Source organism: Magnolia sinica, chromosome 16 (genome assembly GCF_029962835.1).
Source record: "Magnolia sinica isolate HGM2019 chromosome 16, MsV1, whole genome shotgun sequence".
Lineage (NCBI taxonomy): Eukaryota > Viridiplantae > Streptophyta > Magnoliopsida > Magnoliales > Magnoliaceae > Magnolia > Magnolia sinica.
Window position 1 is genome coordinate 52,523,567 of NC_080588.1, and position 21,596 is coordinate 52,545,162.

Here is a 21,596-nt window from a genome sequence, read left to right on the forward strand (position 1 = left end):
CCATCACCTCTTATCATTCCCATCACCTCACACTCTCTCTCTCATTTCTCAAATCTCCAAAGCAACCCAAACTCCATACGTCCAAGCTCCTCACTCCCAACTCCAAGTGTGGCCCACTCTTCCCACCTTCTCATCTTCCATCTCAACCTTCCAATCATCATCTACCAGCATCTAAACCCCATCAACTTTCATTAAAAGGCAAACTAAGGAGCATAGGAGCCTAAGGGAGCAAGGAGGAGGCCTAGAGGTGGGTGATTTACCGTTGATCTCAAATTTTGGGGCCACTTGTTGTGGGACCCACATGATGTACGCATTATTTAAGGGAGGGCCCATTAGTGGCGGGGTCCCTCCCCTTTGACGTCTCTCTCTCTCTATCTATTATGATTGGAGTGGGCCCCACAAATATGTGTTATACATAGATGTCCATCAACGGTGTGGCCCATCCTATGGAGATCCCCACACTGACATACATTATATTATATGTATTTTATATCATATTAATATTTTATATATATATATATATATATATATATATATTCATGGTGGGCCATGTCCACGTGGGACCCACCATGATGCTTGAGTTGTATGCAGACCGTCCAATGTCTAGGGACGCTGGGCATGGTTCCACCCTGAAGTGTATGCGCTGACGGTGGGGGTGTACTACAGCAGCAAAAAAAAGGGAGGAAAACAACCAAATATTAGCTTGGTTGAAAAGGTTTGAGTGGACAGCTCCTATAGGCCCCACCTTGATGTATGTTAATCCAAGCCGTCCATCCTTTTCCTCAGATCATTTTAGGCGTTGAGCCGAAAAATGAACTCAATCCGAATTTCTGGTGGGTCATAGCATAACAAACAAAGTTTTCTACCGTTGAAATTATAAGTGCCATAGTTTATAGCCCTTTGTGTTGTCAAATTTGTGGTGCCAAAGACACTGTTATGAAGCTTGCATCTGTGAAGAACAATGCTCTACTCAAGATCAACTTAGGTTGACAAGCACTGTTCACAAGTCAAGAATCTCAAGAAGCTTTCAAGTTCAACCTCAAGATCTCAAGAAGCTTTCAAGTTCAATCTTAAGATCTCAAAAAGCTCTCAAGTTTAAACGACATCAAGACTTCAAGCTCCATTACTTTCAAAGGTCACTCGTCTCTAAAGTTTCAATGTCCTTACTTCACTATTGAGGTATGACTGACCTTAGGTTGACCTTTAGAGTAGGCCATTTTGGATACATAATTCATATGTTTTATATAAGTGAGTTTGGTCTGTTCTAAGACTAGTCTTGAACTTTGTTTGACTAGTCATAGCACTGCTTCGACCTGTCTAAACATTTCCTAGATCTATCGTTAGTTTGTTACAAAAATTGAAATTTTCTGTTAGGCTTCAACTAGTCCTGGGGACTGTTCGACTAGTCGTAGGAACAGTGTCGATTGCATCTTCGACCAGTCGTAGACCTATGACTCAAAGAACAACGTTAAAATTTGGCCACCTACAACCAGTCGAAGGGATCCTATGACCAGTCGAAGGAGACCTACGACCAGTCGAAGGAAACATACGACCAGTCGTGAAGCTGCCAAATCTTATCGCGCCCGAATTTTCAAATATCTGTTGGTTCTACGACTAGTCGTAGAGGTCCTTAGACCAGTCGAAGGCGTGATTTGCTCACCTATAAATAGAGCACGAATCTCAGAATTATAGATGAAAATTAAAGAACTTCAAGCTAAATTAATTCAGCCTTCTGAGAGATAAGTCGGTGCTCCATATAAGCTAAGTGTGCATATTTAATATTCTTTTCCTTTAGCTTTCTTAATTGATTTTGTTTCTTGTATTCCAATCTAATCTGAAAAGAGGAATTGTTATTTTCCTTTTTCTTGAATCAAAATCAATTAGAGCTAGCCCTTTTGTTTTAATTTAAAATATATTAGAACCTAGAACCATTATAAAGTGAGTATTGGACATTGAACTTTGACATTCAAATCTCTACTTCGACTTGGTTCTTCTGGGCTGCTACAATGAAGGAGAAAATCAGGTATTTTACAATTTGTGTAATTTACATTGTTTGGTTCTATTTGAGGTTAAGCTAGAAAAATCTCAAAGTTGGTTATCTGAGGAGAGCCAAAAAACTCAGAAGTGAGGGTTTTTGAATTGTGTAAGCCCTTTGAAAAAGACACAATTGTGAAGGTTTTGGGTGAACCTGTGAAAACCTATTTGATAGTGAACGCTAATAACCCCTAAGTGAGGCTATTAGGAGTGGAGTAGCATTCTGTATGGTTGTTATTTAACAGTTGGTGAACACACAGGCGAACCACTATAATTCTTTGTGTTGTGGATGTGTGATTTATATTTCTAATCTTTTATCATTCGGATTTGTGGAATGTATGTGTGGATGTGAATGTTGTAAATTTTACATTTCAAGCACAGTGGGGAATGTTGTAATAATTTAGATTTACATTTCAGCATTATATTTTTGCTATCTCTTTATTACTTTGAGCTTCAATTTTTCTATTTGTTCTAGTAAGGTTGCCCTGCCATTTTTACGGGGCATGGTTGTCCGTAAAACTATCAATATTTTGAGCTAGCATTCAGCAGTGTGAATTGATTTATTTATTTAGTTCTATCTTTCTATATTTCTGTTGTATTTATCTTAAAATTTGGCATAGTCCTATTCACCCCCCCCCCCCCCCCCCCCTCTAGGACATATAGCTTGGCCATTTCAGAAATACACCCTGATGTTGCTGTACACTAAAACCCATCGAATATTGGGCTTGATGAGTTGGTATTGAGCCATAGGAGCCGATGGTTGGGTCGGATCTAACTGATGTGGGCCCCACCTATGAAAAACTGTGAGAAATCGGTTTATTAAAAAAAATATGCAGCAGCGCCTGCTGCAGCGTCAGCAGGACGCTACCGCTCATGCAGCCGTGGACTTGAAGGGGGCCAGGGAAATGGGTCCCACTTGTAGGCCCCACGTGATGTGTGATGAACATCAACACAGTGCACTTGGTGGCCCCCTCTCAGGGCAGTAAGCTGTCCAAAAATCAACCGTATATGAGACTCAGGTGGCCCACCTCACATGGAATAGTGTTCAATTGGACATCTGCCATTGAAACCCTTTATGGGTCACGGAAGTTTTGTATCAATATGAAATTTATTTTTCCACTTCACCCAGGTCCGTGTGACCTTACCAATAGGCTGGGTGGAAAATAAACGTCATGGTGGGCCCAGGTCCGTGTGACCTCATCCACAAGTTGGGTGGAAATTACATATTATGGTGGGCCCCAACGTCTGTATGACCTTGTCAACAGGTTGTGTGGAAAATAAACATTTTGGTGGGGCCCAGATCTATGTGACCTTATCCACAGGTTGGGTGGAAAATAAACATTATGGTGGGCCCCACATGTGACCCACTGATGTATGTATGTATGGTAATCCACACCTTCCATTAGTGTGGACCCCACCATGAGTTATGTAATTCATCTAAGCCGTCCATCCTATGGGACCCATCATGATGCATGTCTTGCATCCAAACCGTCCAACCATTTTGGAAGCTCATTTTATGGCATGAGCTACCGGCTGAGATAGATCTAGGATCAAGTGGACCACCCAGTAAAAAAGGACAGTGGGGATTAAGCTTCCACCATTGAAATTCTTTTGTTGTCACAAAAGTTTGGATCGTTAGGAAATCATTTTTTTCCTTAATCCAAGTCTGTGTGACCTCATGACCAGGCTAGATAGAAAATAAATGTTATGGTGGGACTTAAGAATTTTAATGGTGGAGATCATTGTTGCCACCATTATTTGGTGTGTGGTCCAGTTAATCTTTTGATTTGATTCATGTATATATATGAGGCCCATGTGACTAGGCCCATCTTGATGCATTTGTGGCCCGTTGTTGAGGCACACGTTGACATATATGAGACCCATGATTCGAGGCCCATTTGATGTATTGGAGGCCCATGGGTCGAGGTCCAATAGGATGTACATAAGGCCCATTGTAGTATGATTCCACAATGGTTTATGTGTTGACCTTTATAGCGGGCTACGCCTTGGGAGCAATGATGGTTTGACACCCTCATTGTAAGTACAATGTTGGTTAAATGTTTGCATTGTGACTCTCCCTAGGGCCCAATGATAGGTTCATACTTGTAGTGTATAGACCGTCTAGGCCCATCTTTGTTACGAACAGAACCTATCACCACATAACATGTTTAGATCCATGATTCATACTCATACGCATCATATGTATGCTTGATATGAGGAGTGACTGGTCATAGCATATGCCTTTGGGCAGATTGTTTATGGGCTCCCTGATAGGCGGAGTTGCCCTTCATGAGCGCGCGGTACGCACAGGACTGTTGCATGACTGTTAGTATGATTCATGCACTTCACTTTTGTATGACATGATTACTATACGCCCTATCAACATCAGGGTTATTACCTCCATGGACACATCGTGGATGGCAGGATCGGATACCGGAAATATTGTTACTAAGCATCGGGGCACCATAGATGTCCCTGGGTGAAAATCCCTAAATCCGATGGTACTAGAGGATGACTTCAACGTCGAGACCGAGTGGATATATGAGCGCACGAGGGCCAAATACCAGGAGGCCGCATCTCGCACTGTTTTGTGGTCGGTTGGAAAGGGGTGTGGCCTTACTCACCCAAGAGTAGGGGGTAATAGTAGGCTGAGTTTGACCAGCTCGTGAATGGGCCCGCTATCGACGTGCCGGATAGGTATTGGCAGACTATTGGCCAGGCGGATAGTGAGGTTTTTTACGCTCACCTGGACCGTGCGGCTAGGAGAGCGGCAGTGCCATTTAGAGTGTACTAAACCTCCGTGATTATCCAGAATGAGAACTGTACTGATATATGATGAAGATTGGCATGCTTGAGTTGCATCTCGCATTGCATGACCCTGTTATAGCCGATCGTATTCATATCCTGCACCGCATAGCCTTGGTACGGCTGATTGTATTCATGTACTCTTCAGCATGATTTTGCATTACTCTGACCTTACATTCTGAGCATGCTTATATTGCACACACACTTACACCACCCTTTAAGCTTTCTATAAGTTTATGCACGATTGATGCGTGCAGGTGACGCCAGGACGCAGCCGTAGTATAGGAGCAGCAGGAGCGTATAGTCGAGATTTTGGAGTTTTCGTTATTTGCATTATCTTGTATTTCCCTTCAGACGCATTGTACTCAAAAGTTTTTTATCATAGTGGATTTTGTGATGGTGTTCTTGTGGTTATTGTTCATGGGTTAGGCTTATGGTTATGCTCATTATAAATCAAATTAATGATTAGAAACCCTCCTTGTAGCATCCCAGGATCAGAACCTGGCGTATGGGTACCGAGAGCCGAGAATGGGGTATTACGGAGGCTGTCGGGGCCAGATTCGACGATCAAAAATTTTGTGAGCTCGGTTTCCGAGTTTGAGGCGTGACAAAAGTTGGTATCAGAGCATAACATTAGAATAACCGAGAACAACATCACATGTTTGCTATGAGTCTAGGTTCTGAGTGCGTAACCTTTCAATTCAATTCTCTATGAGTCTAGGTGAATTCTCTATGAGTCTAGGTTCTAAGTGCGTAACCTTTTGTGAGCTCGGTTTCCAAGTTTGGAGCATGACAGAAGTTGGTATCAGAGCATAACTTTGGAATAACAGAGAACAACATCACATGTTTGCTATGAGTCTAGGTTCTGAGTGCGTAACCTTTTGATTGAATTCTCTAACGTGCAATTCTCAAGGTTGATCGACGTCCTTATTCTTCCTATAGGAAATGCCACGTAGGATGGTGACCCGATCGACTCCCGATCCACCTCCTGATGCTCTCACTTTACCACCTGCGGCTCCCGTTCCACCCCCAGATATCCCTGCTCCACAGCCTGAGGATGTCGTTTCTCCACCTAAGGCCGGTGCGGATCCGACCGTACCTGTGAGTGTCTCTCAGTTACAGCAGATGTTACAGGCTATGACAGCTGCACTTCAGGGACAGGGAAGGTGCCCAGTTATTTCTCTAGCTCAGGCAGAGTAGGAGCGCGCGAGCGCCCTTCTTCGAGAGTTCAGACAGTTCGATCCTCCGCATTTTCAGGGCGAGCCAGATCCGACAGCAGCTGAGAGGTAGCACTTCGATGTGGAGAAGATCTTCTATACTATGGCATGTATGACTGAGCAGCGAGTCCCACTTATAGGCCCCATGTGAAGGGGGCCAGGGAAATAGGTCCCACTTATAGGCCCCACGTGATGTGTGATGAATATCAACACGGTGCACTTGGTGGCCCCCCCTCAGGGCAGTGAGCCCCCCAAAAATCAGCCGTATATGAGACTTAGGTGGCCCACCTCACATGGAACAGTGTTAAATTGGACATCTGCCATTGAAACCCTTTAAGGGTCATGGAAGTTTTGTATCAATATGAATTTTCCACTTTACCCAGGTCCATGTGACCTTACCAACAGGCTAGGTGGAAAATAAACGTCATGGTGGGCCCAGGTCCGTGTGACCTCATCCATAGGTTGGGTGGAAATTACACATTATGGAGGGCCTCAAGGTCTGTATGACCTTGTCAACAAGTTGGGTGGAAAATAATCATTTTGGTGGGGCCCAGATCTGTGTGACCTTATCCACAGGTTGGGTGGAAAATAAACATTATGGTGGGCCCCACATGTGACCCACTGATGTATGTATGTATGGTAATCCACACCTTCCATTAGTGTGAACCCCACCATGAGTTATGCAATTCATCTATGCCGTCCATCCCTATGGGACCCAACATGATGCATGTCTTGCATCCAAACCGTCTAAACATTTTGGAAGCTCATTTTATGGCATGAGCTACCGACTGAGATAGATCTAGGATCAAGTGGACCACCCAGTAAAAAGGACAGTGGGGATTAAGCTTCCACCATTGAAATTCTTTTGTTGCCACAAAAGTTTGGCTCGTTAGGAAATCATTTTTTTTCCTTAATCCAAGTCTATGTGACCTCATGACCAGGCTAGATAGAAAATAAATGTTATAGTGGGACTTAAGAATTTTAATGGTGGAGATCATTGTCGCCACCGTTATTTAGTGTGTGGTCCAATTAATCTTTTGATTTGATTCATGTATATATATGAGGCCCACTTTGATTTATATATGAGGCCCATGTGACTAGGCCCATCTTGATGTATTTGTGGCCCGTTGTTGAGGCCCATTTTGACATATATGAGACCCATGATTTGAGGCCCATTTGATGTATTGGAGGCCCATGGGTCGAGGCCCAATAGGACGTACATACGGACCATTGTAGTATGATTCCACCATGGTTTATGTGTTGACCTTTATAGCGGGCTACGCCTTGGGAGCAATGATGGTTTGACGCCCACATTGTAAGTACAATGTTGGTTAAATGTTTGCATTGTGACTCTCCCTAGGGCCCAATGATAGGTTCATACTTGTAGTGTATAGACCGTCTAGGCCCATCTTTGTTATGAACAGAACCATCACCACATAACATGTTTAGATCCATGATTCATGCTCATACGCATCATATGTATGCTTGATATGAGGAGTGACTGGTCATAGCATATGCCTTCGGGCAGATTGTTTATGAGCTCCGTGATAGGCGGAGTTGCCCTTCATGAGAGCGCGGTACGCGCAGGACTGTTGCATGACTAGTAGTGTGATTTATGCACTTTACATTTGTATGACATGATTACTATACGCCCTAGTGACATCAGGGTTATGACCTCCATGGACACATCGTGGATGGCAGGATCGGATACCGGAAACATTGTTACTAAGCATCGGGGAGTCATAGATGTCCCTGGGTGAAAATTTCTAAACCCGTTGGTACAAGAGGATGACTCCAACGTCGAGACCGAGTGGATATATGAGTGCACGGGGGCCGAATACCAGGAGGCCGTGTCTCCCACTATGTCATGGTTTGTTGGAAAGGGGTCCGGCCTTACTCGCCCAAGAATAGGGGGCAATACTAGGCTGAGTTTGACCAGTTCGTGAATGGGTCCGCTATTGACGTGCCGGATAGATATTGTCAGACTATTGGCCAGGCGGATAATGAGGTTTCTTACGCTCACTTAGACCGTGCGGCTAGGAGAGCGGCAGTGCCATTTGGAGTGTACTAAACCTCGGTGATTATCCAGAATGAGAACTATACTGATATATGATGAGGATTGACATGCTTGAGTTGCATCTCGCATTGCATGGTCATGTTATGGCCGATAGCATTCATATCCTACATCGCATAGCCTTGGTACGGCTGATTGCATTCATGTACTCATCAGCATGATTTTGCATTACTCTGACCTTACATTCTGAGCACACTTATATTGCGCACACACTTACCCCACCCTCTAAGCTTTCTATAAGCTTATGCATGATTGATGCGTGCAGGTGACGCCAGGATGCAGCCGTAGCATAGGAGTAGCAGGAGCGTGCAGTCGAGCTTTTAGAGTTTCCATTATTTGCATTATCTTATATTTCCCTTCAGACGCAATATACTCAAAAGTTTTTTTATCATAGTGGATTTTATGATGGTGTTCTTGTGGTTATTGTTCGTGGGTTAGGCTTAGGGTTATGCTCATTACAAATCAAATTGATGATTAGAAACCCTCCTTGTAGCATCCCAGGATCGGAACCCGGCGTATGGGTGCCGGGAGCCAAGAATGGGGTACTATGGAGGCTGTTGGCGTCGGAATCGGCGATCAAGAATTTTGTGAGCCTGGTTTCCGAGTTTGGGGCGTGACATACAGATCTCTGGAACCACTTGCATACAGTAACCCACTTCCGAAGTTGTGGTTGTGCTATGCATGAAACTATTCTTTAGAAATGCATAATGCAGTGCAGTCAAATTATGTGGTAAATGTTTTATGAGAATGTAGGGACTGGATTTTATTTTATTTTTGTAAGGTGCAAGTTCAAAATGAACCCCTTGGTCAATCAAGACCTGGCTATAATAGATAGGGAGTGGATGACACTAAGTTTTCCGAACCCTCATTTTATTTCTAGAATCAGAAGCTTTGTGAAGTTTGCACGAGAACACCTTCTTGGTAGAAAAACATTCTTTGTCCATGCGCCACTTGCAGATGTTTACGATTACCGGTTTCTTAATGATGATTTGGAAATACATCTAATGAAAAATGGAATCGACCCAAGCTATAAGGTTTGGGACATGCATAGTGAGCATGTATCACCTAAGTGTACTGAATATGCATCAAGTTCCCAACAGTACCACAATGTCCTGAACTTAAATGAGGTTCACAATGCGATTGTTCAAGAACTCGGTGGTTAATTTTCATTCATTTTCTGAGAGGGATTCTTAAAATGAGGTTCACATTGCATCAAGGTGAGTTGTGTACTTTTCATTCATTTTCTGAGAAGGATTCTTAAAATGCTTGATGGTTAATTTCAATAGTTTTCTGGCTTCTTCTACTATCATTTGAGGACCTCAAAGGCCTAACTAACTTAATATTTTTATATGCAGGCTGATGTATTTTTAGCCCCACAGATCAATGTTGCCACTACAAGGTTCAATATTGAAATAGTAAAGTTTTTAACTATTTATTTTATCTTTGTTTTTTCCTGTTCTTCATAAATAATTTGATGTCTTAACCTCCTGTCATTACCAGCTAGTCTTGTCACTATTTGTGCATATGTCATTTCATGAGTCTTACTTTTTGTAATTTTCTTACCCCTATAGTGATTATCAGAAGCAGAGGGCCATCATTGAAAGATTACCCTTATAGTGAGTCCAATCAAGGTATGGATAATATATGGTTTTAGCTCATGGTAAATGGTACCTTTTATTATGGGTGGCCTGGCCATTTGGACAAGCCCGTGTTTATGTATTATCTTGAAATTGATGAAGCAGATCCGAATGTGCGTCGGAGCTATCCAGATGTTGAGCAGGGGTCTTTGGAATGTGGGAACCGCTGTTATGACCATGATGAAGCTGTCCATATCCTATGGATAGGAATATAGGTGGCCTGGCCATTTGGACAGGCTCGTGTTTATGTATTATCTCGAAATTGATGAAGCACATTCAGATGTGCGTCGGAGCTATCCGGATATTGAGTGGGGATCCCTGGGAGGTGGGAACCGCTGTTATGACCATGATGAAGCTGTCCATTTCCTATGGACAATAATATGGGTGGCCTAACCATTCGGACAGGCCCGTGTTTATGTATTATCTCGAAATTGATGAAGAAGATCCGGATGTGCGTCGGAGCTATCCGGATGTTGAGCAGGGGTCCCTGGAAGGTGAGAACCGCTGTTATAACCATGATAAAACTATCCATTTTCTATAAATAGCATTGGAGGGGCCTGGCCATTTGGACAGGCCGTGTTTATATATGTATTTGCAGGGACCACACCCTTAACCTAAACCACATCCTAAACCTATAACCTAAACCTATAACCTAAACTTTAACCTATAACTTATAACCTATAACCTAACCTAAATCTAAACTTGTAACCTAAACCTATAACCTATAACCTAAACCTAAACCTATAACCTAAACCCGATCCCGAACCCGAACCTGATTTCCTAAACCTAAACCTTAACCTATTCTCAATTCCCTAAAGATATAACCTATAACCTAAACCTAAACCTAACCTAAACCTATAACCTTAACCTAAACCTAAAACTTAAACCGAAACCTATAACCTTAACCTATAACCTATAACCTAAACCTAAACCTAAAACCTAAATGTATTCTCAAATCCCTAAACCTAAACCTACACCTAATCCTAATCTCAACTACTTAACCTAAACCTAAACTTGAAAACCCAAACCCGATTTCCTTAACCTAAACCTTAACCTATTCCCAATTCCCTAAAGCTATAACCTATAACCTATAACCTAAACCTAACCTAAACCAATAACCTAAACCTAAGCTAAACCTAAATCTAAACCAAAACCTATAAGCTTAATCTAAACCAAAACCTATAGCCTAAACCCTAACCTATAACCTATAGCGTATAACCTAACCTTAACCTAAACCTAAAACCTAAACCTAAACTATAAACCAAAACCTAAACCTAAACCTAAAACCTAAATGTATTCTCAAAACCCTAAACCTAAACCTACACCTAATCCTAATCTCAACTCCCTAACCTAAACCAAAACCTAAATTTGAAAACCCAAACCTAAACCCGATCCCGAACCCGATTTCCTAAACCTAAACCTTAACCTATTCTCAATTCCTTAAAGCGATAACCTATAACCTATAACATATAACCTAAACCTAAACTTTAACCTAAACCTATAACCTAAACATAAACCTTAACCTAAACTTAAACCTATAACCTTAACCTAATCCAAAACCTATAAACTAAACCTTAACCTATAACCTATAACCTATAACCTAAACTTATAATTGATAACCTAACCTTAACCTAAACCTAAAACCTAAACCCAAACCTGTAACCTAAACTTAGAACCTATAACCTAAACCTAAACCTATAACCCAACCGTGATCCTAAACCCGATCAAGAACCTGAACCCGATTTCCTAAACCTAAACCTTAACCTATTCTCAATTCCCTAAAGCTATAACCTATAATCTATAACCTATAACCAAAACCTAAACCTAACCTAAACCTATAACTTTAACCTAAACCTAAAACCAAAACCAAAACCTATAACCTAAAACCTAAACCTAAACCTAAAACCTAAATGTATTCTCAAATCCCTAAACCTAAACCTACACCTAATCTTAATCTCAACTACTTAACCTAAACCTAAACTTGAAAATCCAAACCTAAACTCGAACCTGAACCCGATTTTCTAAACTTAAACCATAACCTATTCTCATTTCCCTAAAGCTATAACCTATAACCTATAACCTATAACCTAAACCTAAACCTAAACCTAACCTAAACCTATAACCTAAACCTAACCTAAACCAAAACCTATAAGCTTAAACCAAAAACCTATAACGTAAACCTTAACCTATAACCTATAACTTAAACTTATAACCTATAACCTAACCTTAACCTAAACCTAAAACCTAAACCTAAACCTATAAACTAAAACCTAAACCTAAACCTAAAGCTTAAATGTATTCTCAAATTCGTAAACCAAAACCTACATCTAATCCTAATCTCAACTCTCTAACTTAAACCTAAACCTAAACTTGAAAACCCAAACCTAAACCCGATCCCGAACCCGAACCCGAACCCGATTTCCTAAACCTAAACCTTAACCTATTCTCAATTCCTTAAAGCTATAACCTATAGCCTATAACATATAACCAAAACCTAAACCTTAACCTAAACCTATAACTGAAACCTAAACCTTAACCTAAACCTAAACCTATAACCTTAACCTAAAGCAAAACCTATAAACTAAACCTTAACCTATAACCTAAACTTATAACCGATAACCTAACCTTAACCTAAACCTAAAACCTAAACCTAAACCTATAACCTAAAACCTACACCTAAACCTAAAACATAAATGTATTCTTAAATCCCTAAACCTAAACCTACACCTAATCCTAATCTCAATTCCCTAACCTAAACCTAAACCTAAACTTGAAAACCCAAACCTAAACCCGATCCCGAACCCGAACCTAATTTCCTAAACCTAAACCTTAACCTATTCTCAATTCTCTAAAGCTATAACCTATAACCTATAACCTACACCTAAACCTAACCTATACCTTAACCTAAACCTAAACCTAAAACCTAAATGTATTCTCAAATCCTTAAACCTAAACCTACACCTAATCCTAATCTCAACTCCTTAACCTAAACCTAAACTTGAAAACCCAAACTAAACCCGATCTCAAACGTGAACCCGATTTCCTAAACGTAAACCTTAACCTATTCTCAATTCCCTAAAGTTTTAACCTATAACCTATAACATATAACCTATAACCTAAACCTAAACCTTAACCTAAACCTATAACCTAAACCTAAACCTTAGCCTAAACCTAAACCTATAACCTTATGTAACGCCCTGAAAATCAGGGGTTGAGCACAAACTCGACTCCCGAGTTCCAACGCATCACTTATGTAACAAAGATAATGATGATTAAATGTTGTCCATATTAGTGCATTAAATATGAATGAGATTATACCAAAACAGCATATCATAGTCCAGAGACAAGTGAATTTTGCAAGCGGAAGACTGTATTAGATGTATAAGATATATGAATTGTAGTAAGTCTTCGAAGTATGATCAGGTTACTAAGTTAAACATCTACATGTATACTCCGAAAATGTACAAAAAGAATATACATGTGTGCACCAAAATACAATCATAATGAGTGTAATGATATCTAGTCAGCATCCCTGTAAGCCCCGTCGATTAGAACACGGTCTACATAGACACGCCCGATAACTGCATATAGGAGAAACCCTCATCATCATCCTTGAAGTCCGGCTCCGCCTCATAGGCTACGCCATCATCTGAACCTACAACAGGGTCTAGTTGGTGTGTACAACACCGTCCCATAATGTGGGAGTGAGTGATCAACTCAGTGGAACAATAAAGCAAAGGTTAACATGTTATCAAACCAATCAAGCAGAAATGATAAAGCAGCACAATTAGACATCCCTAAATACTCTGATTAATGTAAGGATAAAATGTAAGCATGATGCATGCCCTCGCCTACACTCCCTCGTGTGACACCATCTTACGGTCGCGGCATGCTTTCTTCCCTCTGTGCTCTTCAACTCGGGGCACATGCAGTGCGATGAAATGAGAATGATTACTGAGTTATTATTAGTCCCTTTCATATAGAAGGATTGGGAATCTAAGATACCTCCCTTATATCATTCCCAAACAATGATCCATTCTAGGGTTGTCAGTCCTAGTAAATCTCATACGATGATATGGTTCTAGGTTGTTGCAAAGGACTCGTCACCTTATCAGTGTAGGCCTAGTGTACTCTTGTTGTTACGTAAGGGCTCGTCGCCTCTATGCAGTCTTAGTGTACGCTCGAGGTCACTACAAAGGGCTCGTCACCTTATCAGTGTAGGCCGACAGCTCGAATACAGTGTCTCATACTACCGTATTCGGCTCATGAGTCTAGGTTACTCACTGGTCACTAAGGGAAGGTTCATCACCCCAGCGTATGCCTACAGCTTGACCACGGTGTCCCATACCACCATGTCAGGCTCATGAGTCTTAGCGGATCGAGGTACCAAGGTTAACGGGGTTTCACTGGTAAGTTTGGTACCTTAGGTTCAAACAGTAGCGTCCATACATGGTGAATATACAATAGGGCCAATCGGGTTACTTGACGAGCTCGACTAGTACGAGCGCACGTTGAGTTAATCAACATGAAGTGCGTAAGCACTCCGTGTGGCCTAACCACTGCCAACATCCCAAGTACGGCTCGAATTCATCGATTACGTCCTATGTGGCGAGACAACCTCAGCCACAAAATCAGAACCTGTTACCGATTGCTTGGACTATTTCATAGTCCCAAACACATTCAATTATAACAGATAATCATATAAGCTAATCAGAATAGTAATGGATCAACAATTCCAATCATACAAGCATTGATGGATTTCAACTTAAATATGAATTCACACATAAGCAGTGTCTAAGTAAAACAGACAAAGAATGTAAGTTACATGGAGGAAATCATACACATCGTTAAGATAGTTGAGAATCTCTTCTCAACGCCCATATAAAGTGCAATATATTACACATTTGTTCATTCAGACATTTCTACAAACAGTTAGACAACATATTCCAACATACATGACATATGTTGGTGATAGCATGTATTAGGGCAAATCCTTACACTAAGGAGTTGCCCCATATACCACACGCATATACCCACGGTGAATAATCATGGCATGCATGAATCCGGGTTCCATATTCATTTAATCATTTTCACAAACACTTGGGCTACACACTTTAACATATATAACGTATATCGGCCGTGGCGTGATTTAGGGCAAGTCCTTTCGCTAAGGAGTTGTCGCATATATAACAAGCATATATCCATGACAAATAATCATGTTAGGCATAATTTCAAATTCCATATGTATTTAAATATCACAACATGTACATAGAATACACTATATGTCACATAGTTTATATATACTTGTAAAACGAAACAGACGACTCATTTTGCATGTAAAATAGCACCCACGTCAGTTATAAATCATTAACTGACATTGAAAGCTTTGAAAACCATAACAAATACATTTATAGTTTGCACCTTTCGCCGGTAGACTCGTAACGAACTCAATTTTAAAGCTAAGTCTTTGTCTACGGCAGATTAGCAACCTATAACATAAATTAGGTTAGATATTTCATAACTTACACTATCTAAAACACTAAAACAGATTAGGGTTAGGTTTTCTTACCTAAGAACAGGATTGGTATCGCCCGTATAGCGACATAAGAGTGGTGGCTAAGCACATGGAGCGTCAGGGAAAGATCTCAACATCTATCTCTCACTCTCTCTCTCTCTCTCTCTCTTCCTCACTTTCTTCTTCTCTTTTCTCTCTTCTTTCCCTTAGGGTTTGTAAAATTCGTATGGCATATGAGAGGGAGTGTTTAAGGTCCTTATATAGGCCCAGGTTTGATGGGAATGACCCTAGGGCCAAGGTTTACTTAGGTTATATCCAAATACGGACTGTTCCGGTCCAACGGAGCACTTCTGGTGGCCCCTTTTCTACATGCGGTCGTACTTAAGCTCCCTGACCATGGATCTAGGTCAGGCTGAGTCTTCGTTCCAAGAAGATTTACAGATCAGTCGTGGCGGACCAGTTTCAGTTCAACGGTCACGGTCACTCGATCAGGGCCACAAGCACATCGACATGTGTGAGACATTTCTCCTAATTCGAGGGTGTATTTGGGTCAGATTCTGACAGTCTGAATCCTTATATTTGGCCCGTAATTGACGCGACTCAGATTACTTAAATTCGGATATTTATTTCTAAATATTTTCACGTTTCTCACACTCTTCGCTCCGGGCTGAAGTTGTGCATTTCTAGACCCAATTAAGACTTGATTTCCAAGGGGGTTGTCAAATCCAGTATTGTGGTCATAACTGTATAGTTTTACGGTTATCGGGCTTTCGACGTGCGGTTCAGGTCCGATACGAAGTTTCAAGGTACTCCCGAGAGTAACTAGGTTTTGAGATGGATCCTAAGTTTCAAAATAATGTAGCGTTAATGATTCTACACATTTTGAGTCTTTTATTTTGTATTTAAAGTAGTTCGAGCTAATTCTATTGATTGTTCAGTTTAACACTTAACTAAATCGTGCCCTAATTACGATAGAATAAGGTCTTAGGGCAGTTCTACACCCCTTTCTGGCACTTTTAGTTGGTATATTATTTTAATTATTATTTTAATAGTTTTTTATTAAGTCCACTTCATCCTTACCAAATTTCATTAGATTTTGTATTGTATAAAAATTCTAAAAATTCTAGAAGCAGCAGCTGTCCAAACTAATGATTTTCGGATAGTTGTCACAACGACCTATATTTAACTATATTAATTATTTTATTATATTTTTTATTTATTTTTATATGTAACTAGACTTATCAAGCTTCAATATAGATTTTGAATCACCTAAATTGAAGTTATAACGAGGGAGATGATTTTTCAAAGTCGGACGTATATTGTAGAATTTTTCTGCCGAAAACGGGTTGCCGGCTCGCTATGGCCCTACCAGGCCCATTGTACGGACGAGGCTCCTCGCCAGTCGCTAGACTCTGAGGTGATGGCTCACCCCAGGGGCGATGTCCTCCCCCCGGGGGGGTGCTGGATACATGCAGGACCCACCTCGGGTCCCCCCGAATTGTGTCGTTTGGCCCTCGTGTCCGTGTACGGTGTTTTTGAGTCCAATTTACAAACTAGAATGATTTTATTTGATATGCAATATATGATTTTGGGGTAGGAGATACTAATCTATCCAACTAACCTATTTATTTTGTTAGATTCCAAAAGGTTAAGGGTCAAAAACCCATTTTATCCATTTAGTTACTATTTATGGTAAGTTTTAGTTTCGGTATTGTTCTTCATCATTTATACCCTAGGATTGGTGTGTATTATGAATGTGCTTAGAAACATTTGAAGGATAGGATGGTGAAAGGTGAGATCTCGAAGGAAAATGGTTAAAAAGGGACTTTACGCTTTGGGATTGAGTTTTAGAAAGTTAATAAGGTGTTATGATCGACCCATTGCCTAAGTACGTCTAACTCCAAGTTAGCAAAAATCCAGGGTGTTACACCTTAACTAAAACCAAAACCTATAACCTATAACCAATAACCTAAACTTATAACCTATAACCTAACCTTAACCTAAACCTAAAACCTAAACCTAAAACCTAAAACCTAAACCTAAACCTAAAACCTAAATGTATTCTCAAATCCCTAAACCTATAACCTAAAACCTAAACCTAAACCTAAAACCTAAATGTATTCTCAAATCCCTAAACCTAAACCTACACCTAATCCTAATCTTAACTCCCTAACCTAAACTTAAACTTACGCCTAATCCTAATCTCAACTCCCTAACCTAAACCTAAACCTAACCTAATCTTAATCTCAACTCCCTAACCTAAACCCGATCCCGAACCCGAACCCGATTGATGTAATAATGTAGCCCAATCACATGGCAACAAACAAGAAAATCTTGCTTTGTTGGCAAGTATACTCGAACTCAAGCATCACAATGCATCTATTTCCATCTCTACTATCTCTTATAGCATAGATTATTTGAGATTTGGATTTATCTCATTTTTAGAGTCATGTCCTAACACAATATGATAATATTAATAGACAAGGTGGATTTGTCACCAACATTATTCCAAGACCCATATAACTTCTCCTTATAGGAAGTTGGGTAGGGTACATGCAGCTTGAATCCATCAAAGGAGATAAGGATCACCTCTCATATGTTCTCTCTCTTTTCATTTGTTTTTTTCCATAGGATTGTTTATTTTGTGGTATCTGCTCATGTACAACATTTTAGCATGTTAACATTTTAGCAAACCAAAATGAGTTTTTCAACATATCATATATTATTTTAGGTAGGAGAAGCTACTTTAAAAGTCCATCCTAGGTTTGAACACATTACTCATGTTAGATTTTGCCATAGTTTAGAAGATTTGTAGGTACATTTTTTATTTTTTCATATATAAGTGTTTTTTTTTTTGTCTTTCTTCCTTTTAAGATGTGTACAAAGGTATGCTTGTTTGATTGTGTCTACAAATGCTGTTTTATACAGGCTGACAAGCTAAAGAAGTCAGTGGAGGATGAAATTCATTTTCTCAAGGGAAGGGTTTAAGAACTTGAAAGTGATCTTGTCTTGAAGTCCACAGAAGTTACATCTGCAGTTTCAAGGAAAGAAGCTCTATCTTCTGCATTTGCTGAAATTGACCATCTGAAGGAAGAAAATTCTGTAAAAACGTGAGCATTATTGAATGCATATGGAGGGTGTTTATTGTGTTGGAGTGTATTTTATTTCTTGCACATGAGGGCACGCCTTAGTTGTAATTCTTATGATAGGTTGAGCAAAGTAAAGTATTGTTTATTTAGAAATGTGAATGTAGGATGCATTGTATGATTTGATTGCTATTTGTAATAAATGCATCGTTTTTTTTTTTCTGATTGCATTTTATGTACTATTTCTATTTGCATTAAGCTTAGATGAGTTATCAATCATAGCAAGTTCTTGCAATGGAAACAGGTCGTATTATTACAATTTTTTTAAAAATAGCTACGAATATAATCCGTAGCTATAGCTACGGCTTTTGTCCGTAGCTATTGGTATCTATTGCTACGGATATAATCCGTAGCTAGTGGTATCTATTACTACGAATATTATTGGTAGCTATTGGTATTTATTGGTACGGATAAAATCCATTTTGCTACGGATATGATCCGTAGCACGTTCGTCGCTATTAGTGGGGTAGCTATTAGTATCTATTGCTACGGATATAATCCGTAGTTATTGGTATCTATTGCTACGGATATAATCTGTAGCTATACCTTTAGCTACCCCACCAATAGCGATGGACGTGCTACGGATCATAACCATAGCAAAAGGAATTTTGCTACGGTTTTTGGCCGTAGCCTATGCCCGTTTTTCTTGTAATGTGCGCATGCCGTGTGCTCATGTCATATAACCTCCGCTTATCAGGGATTCTCATATCAACCTGCCCAATGACATATGTGATGGTCAATCACATCTCATAACAAACATTCAGATGATGCGTATGTGCATGTATCATGGTGTTGTGCTGTCACATACTAATAATTGGTATCGGATGATATACACGTAATCAGTATCGATAACCGGCACCAATAATTGACCTTGACAATGTGGACATTTAACCAACATTGCCCCTAAGGAATAACCCACATAGAGCTTAACATATAGTGGACCCATGGCCTCACACAAGGGCCAAATATACAACACCATGAGCCTCACTCAAGAGCTTAACACATCCCAATGAGCCTTTCACATGGGCCTAACATACGTCACAATGGGCTACATCACCTGGCCCTCAAATGCATCACAATGGGCCTCATCACATAGGCCTCATATACATCACATTGAGCCTTAAACGCGGGCTGAATATACATCACAATGGGCCTTAAATATGGGCCACATACACATCACATTGGACCTCAAACACAGGTTGAATACGCATCACAATGGGCCTCAAATACGGGCCGCATATACATCACATTGGGCCTCAAACACGGGCCGAATGCACATCACAATGGGCCTCAAATATGGGCCGCATATATATCACATTGGGCCTCGTCAATCGGCCTCGATATCCAGCCTTGACAATCGAAATCAACCTTGATAATTGACCTTGACAATCGGAATTGGCCTATACAATCAGAATCGGAATCGGCCTCAATACTCGGCCTCGACAATCGGAATTGGCCCATACAATCGGAATCGGAATCGAAATAGGCCTCACCAATCGGCCTCAACAAACTAGAATCGGCCTCGATACTCAGCCTCGACAATCAAAATTAGCCTATATAATCAGCCTCCACAATCGGAATCGTCCTCGATACTCGGCTTCGACAATTAGAATCGGCTTATATAATCGGAATTGGCCTCGATACTCGGTCTCGATAATCGGAATCGGCCTATACAATTGGAATCGGAATTGACCTCACCAATCGGCCTCGACAAACCAGAATCGGCCTTGAAAATAGGAATCGGCCTCCACAGTCGGAATCGGCCTCGATACTCAGCCTCGACAATCAGAATCGGCCTATATAATTGGCCTCGACAAATCGGAATCAGCCTCAATACTCGGCCTTGACAATCGGAATCGGCCTATACAATTAGAATCGGAATCGACCTCACCAATCGGCCTCGATACTCGACCTCGACAATTGGAATCGGCCTCACCAATTGGCCTCGACAAACCGGAATCGGCCTCGACAATCAGAATCGGCCTCACCAATCGACCTCAACAAATAGGAATCGGCCTCGATACTCGGCCTCGATAATCGGAATCGGCCTATACAATCGGCCTCCACAATCGGAATCGGTGAGAATGGGCCTAACAAAGCCTAAGGGAAGGTCACAATATGGACATCCAACCATCATTGCCCATCAATGTAGACATTCTACCAACATTGGTCTCAAGGAGTGGCCCACATAGGGCCAAACATACAGTGGGCCCACGACCTCGCACAAGGGCTTAATATGCATCATTCATGGCCTCACTTAAGGGCTACATATGCATCACATTGGGCTGCAACAATGGGCCTTACATACATCACATTTGGCTTACGAAATGGGCCGGAAATACATCACAATGGCTTATCAACTGGGCCACAAATACAACATAATGGGCCTCTCGCACGGGCCAAAATACATCACAATAGGCCACACCAATAGGCCTTATATATATCAAGTGGGCCGCACTAATGCGCCTCAAATTCAGAATAGGTGGGCTTATACCTTCGAAATGGGCCCACCAAATGATCGGCATGGATGAACAACACATATAGCAGTGGGCCGCACGTCCAGCGGACTGGACGGCATGGTTATAACACATACATTAAGATGGGCCCACCCCCAAAAATAGATGGACGGCGTAGATCAAAATATACATCATGGTGGTCCATAGCACCATCACATGGTGTCAAGCACTGCCCAAACTGTCCAGCACCGTCCAGACCCCTTGGACGGTGTGGATGAAATCTACATTATGATGGGTCCCGACAAAACAAATGGACGACGTGGAGAACACATACATCACGACTGGCCCCACCATCCACGTGGACGGTGGGAATATGCAATACATCATCAAAGTAGGGCCTCACTAGCACTGTCCAGACATTCTGGACGGTGGGGATACAGAATACATATGGTAAGGTGGGCCCCACCCACTTCCAAAATAGATGGACGACGTTGATAAAATTCATGCATCATGGTGGGACGTCCACGTCTCAGCTGGACGGTGGAGGTCCCACACGTGCAGAGTGGGTCCCACCGTCCAACAATTGGACGGACGGTTTGGGTGAAACATCATCAAGGTGGGTCCCACAGAACCTGGTGACGTCGATGCAGCAAGTGCTGCTGGTGTGAAGCACTCCAGCCACTCTGCTTCCCAGGGTGGGTCCCGCGTGTGG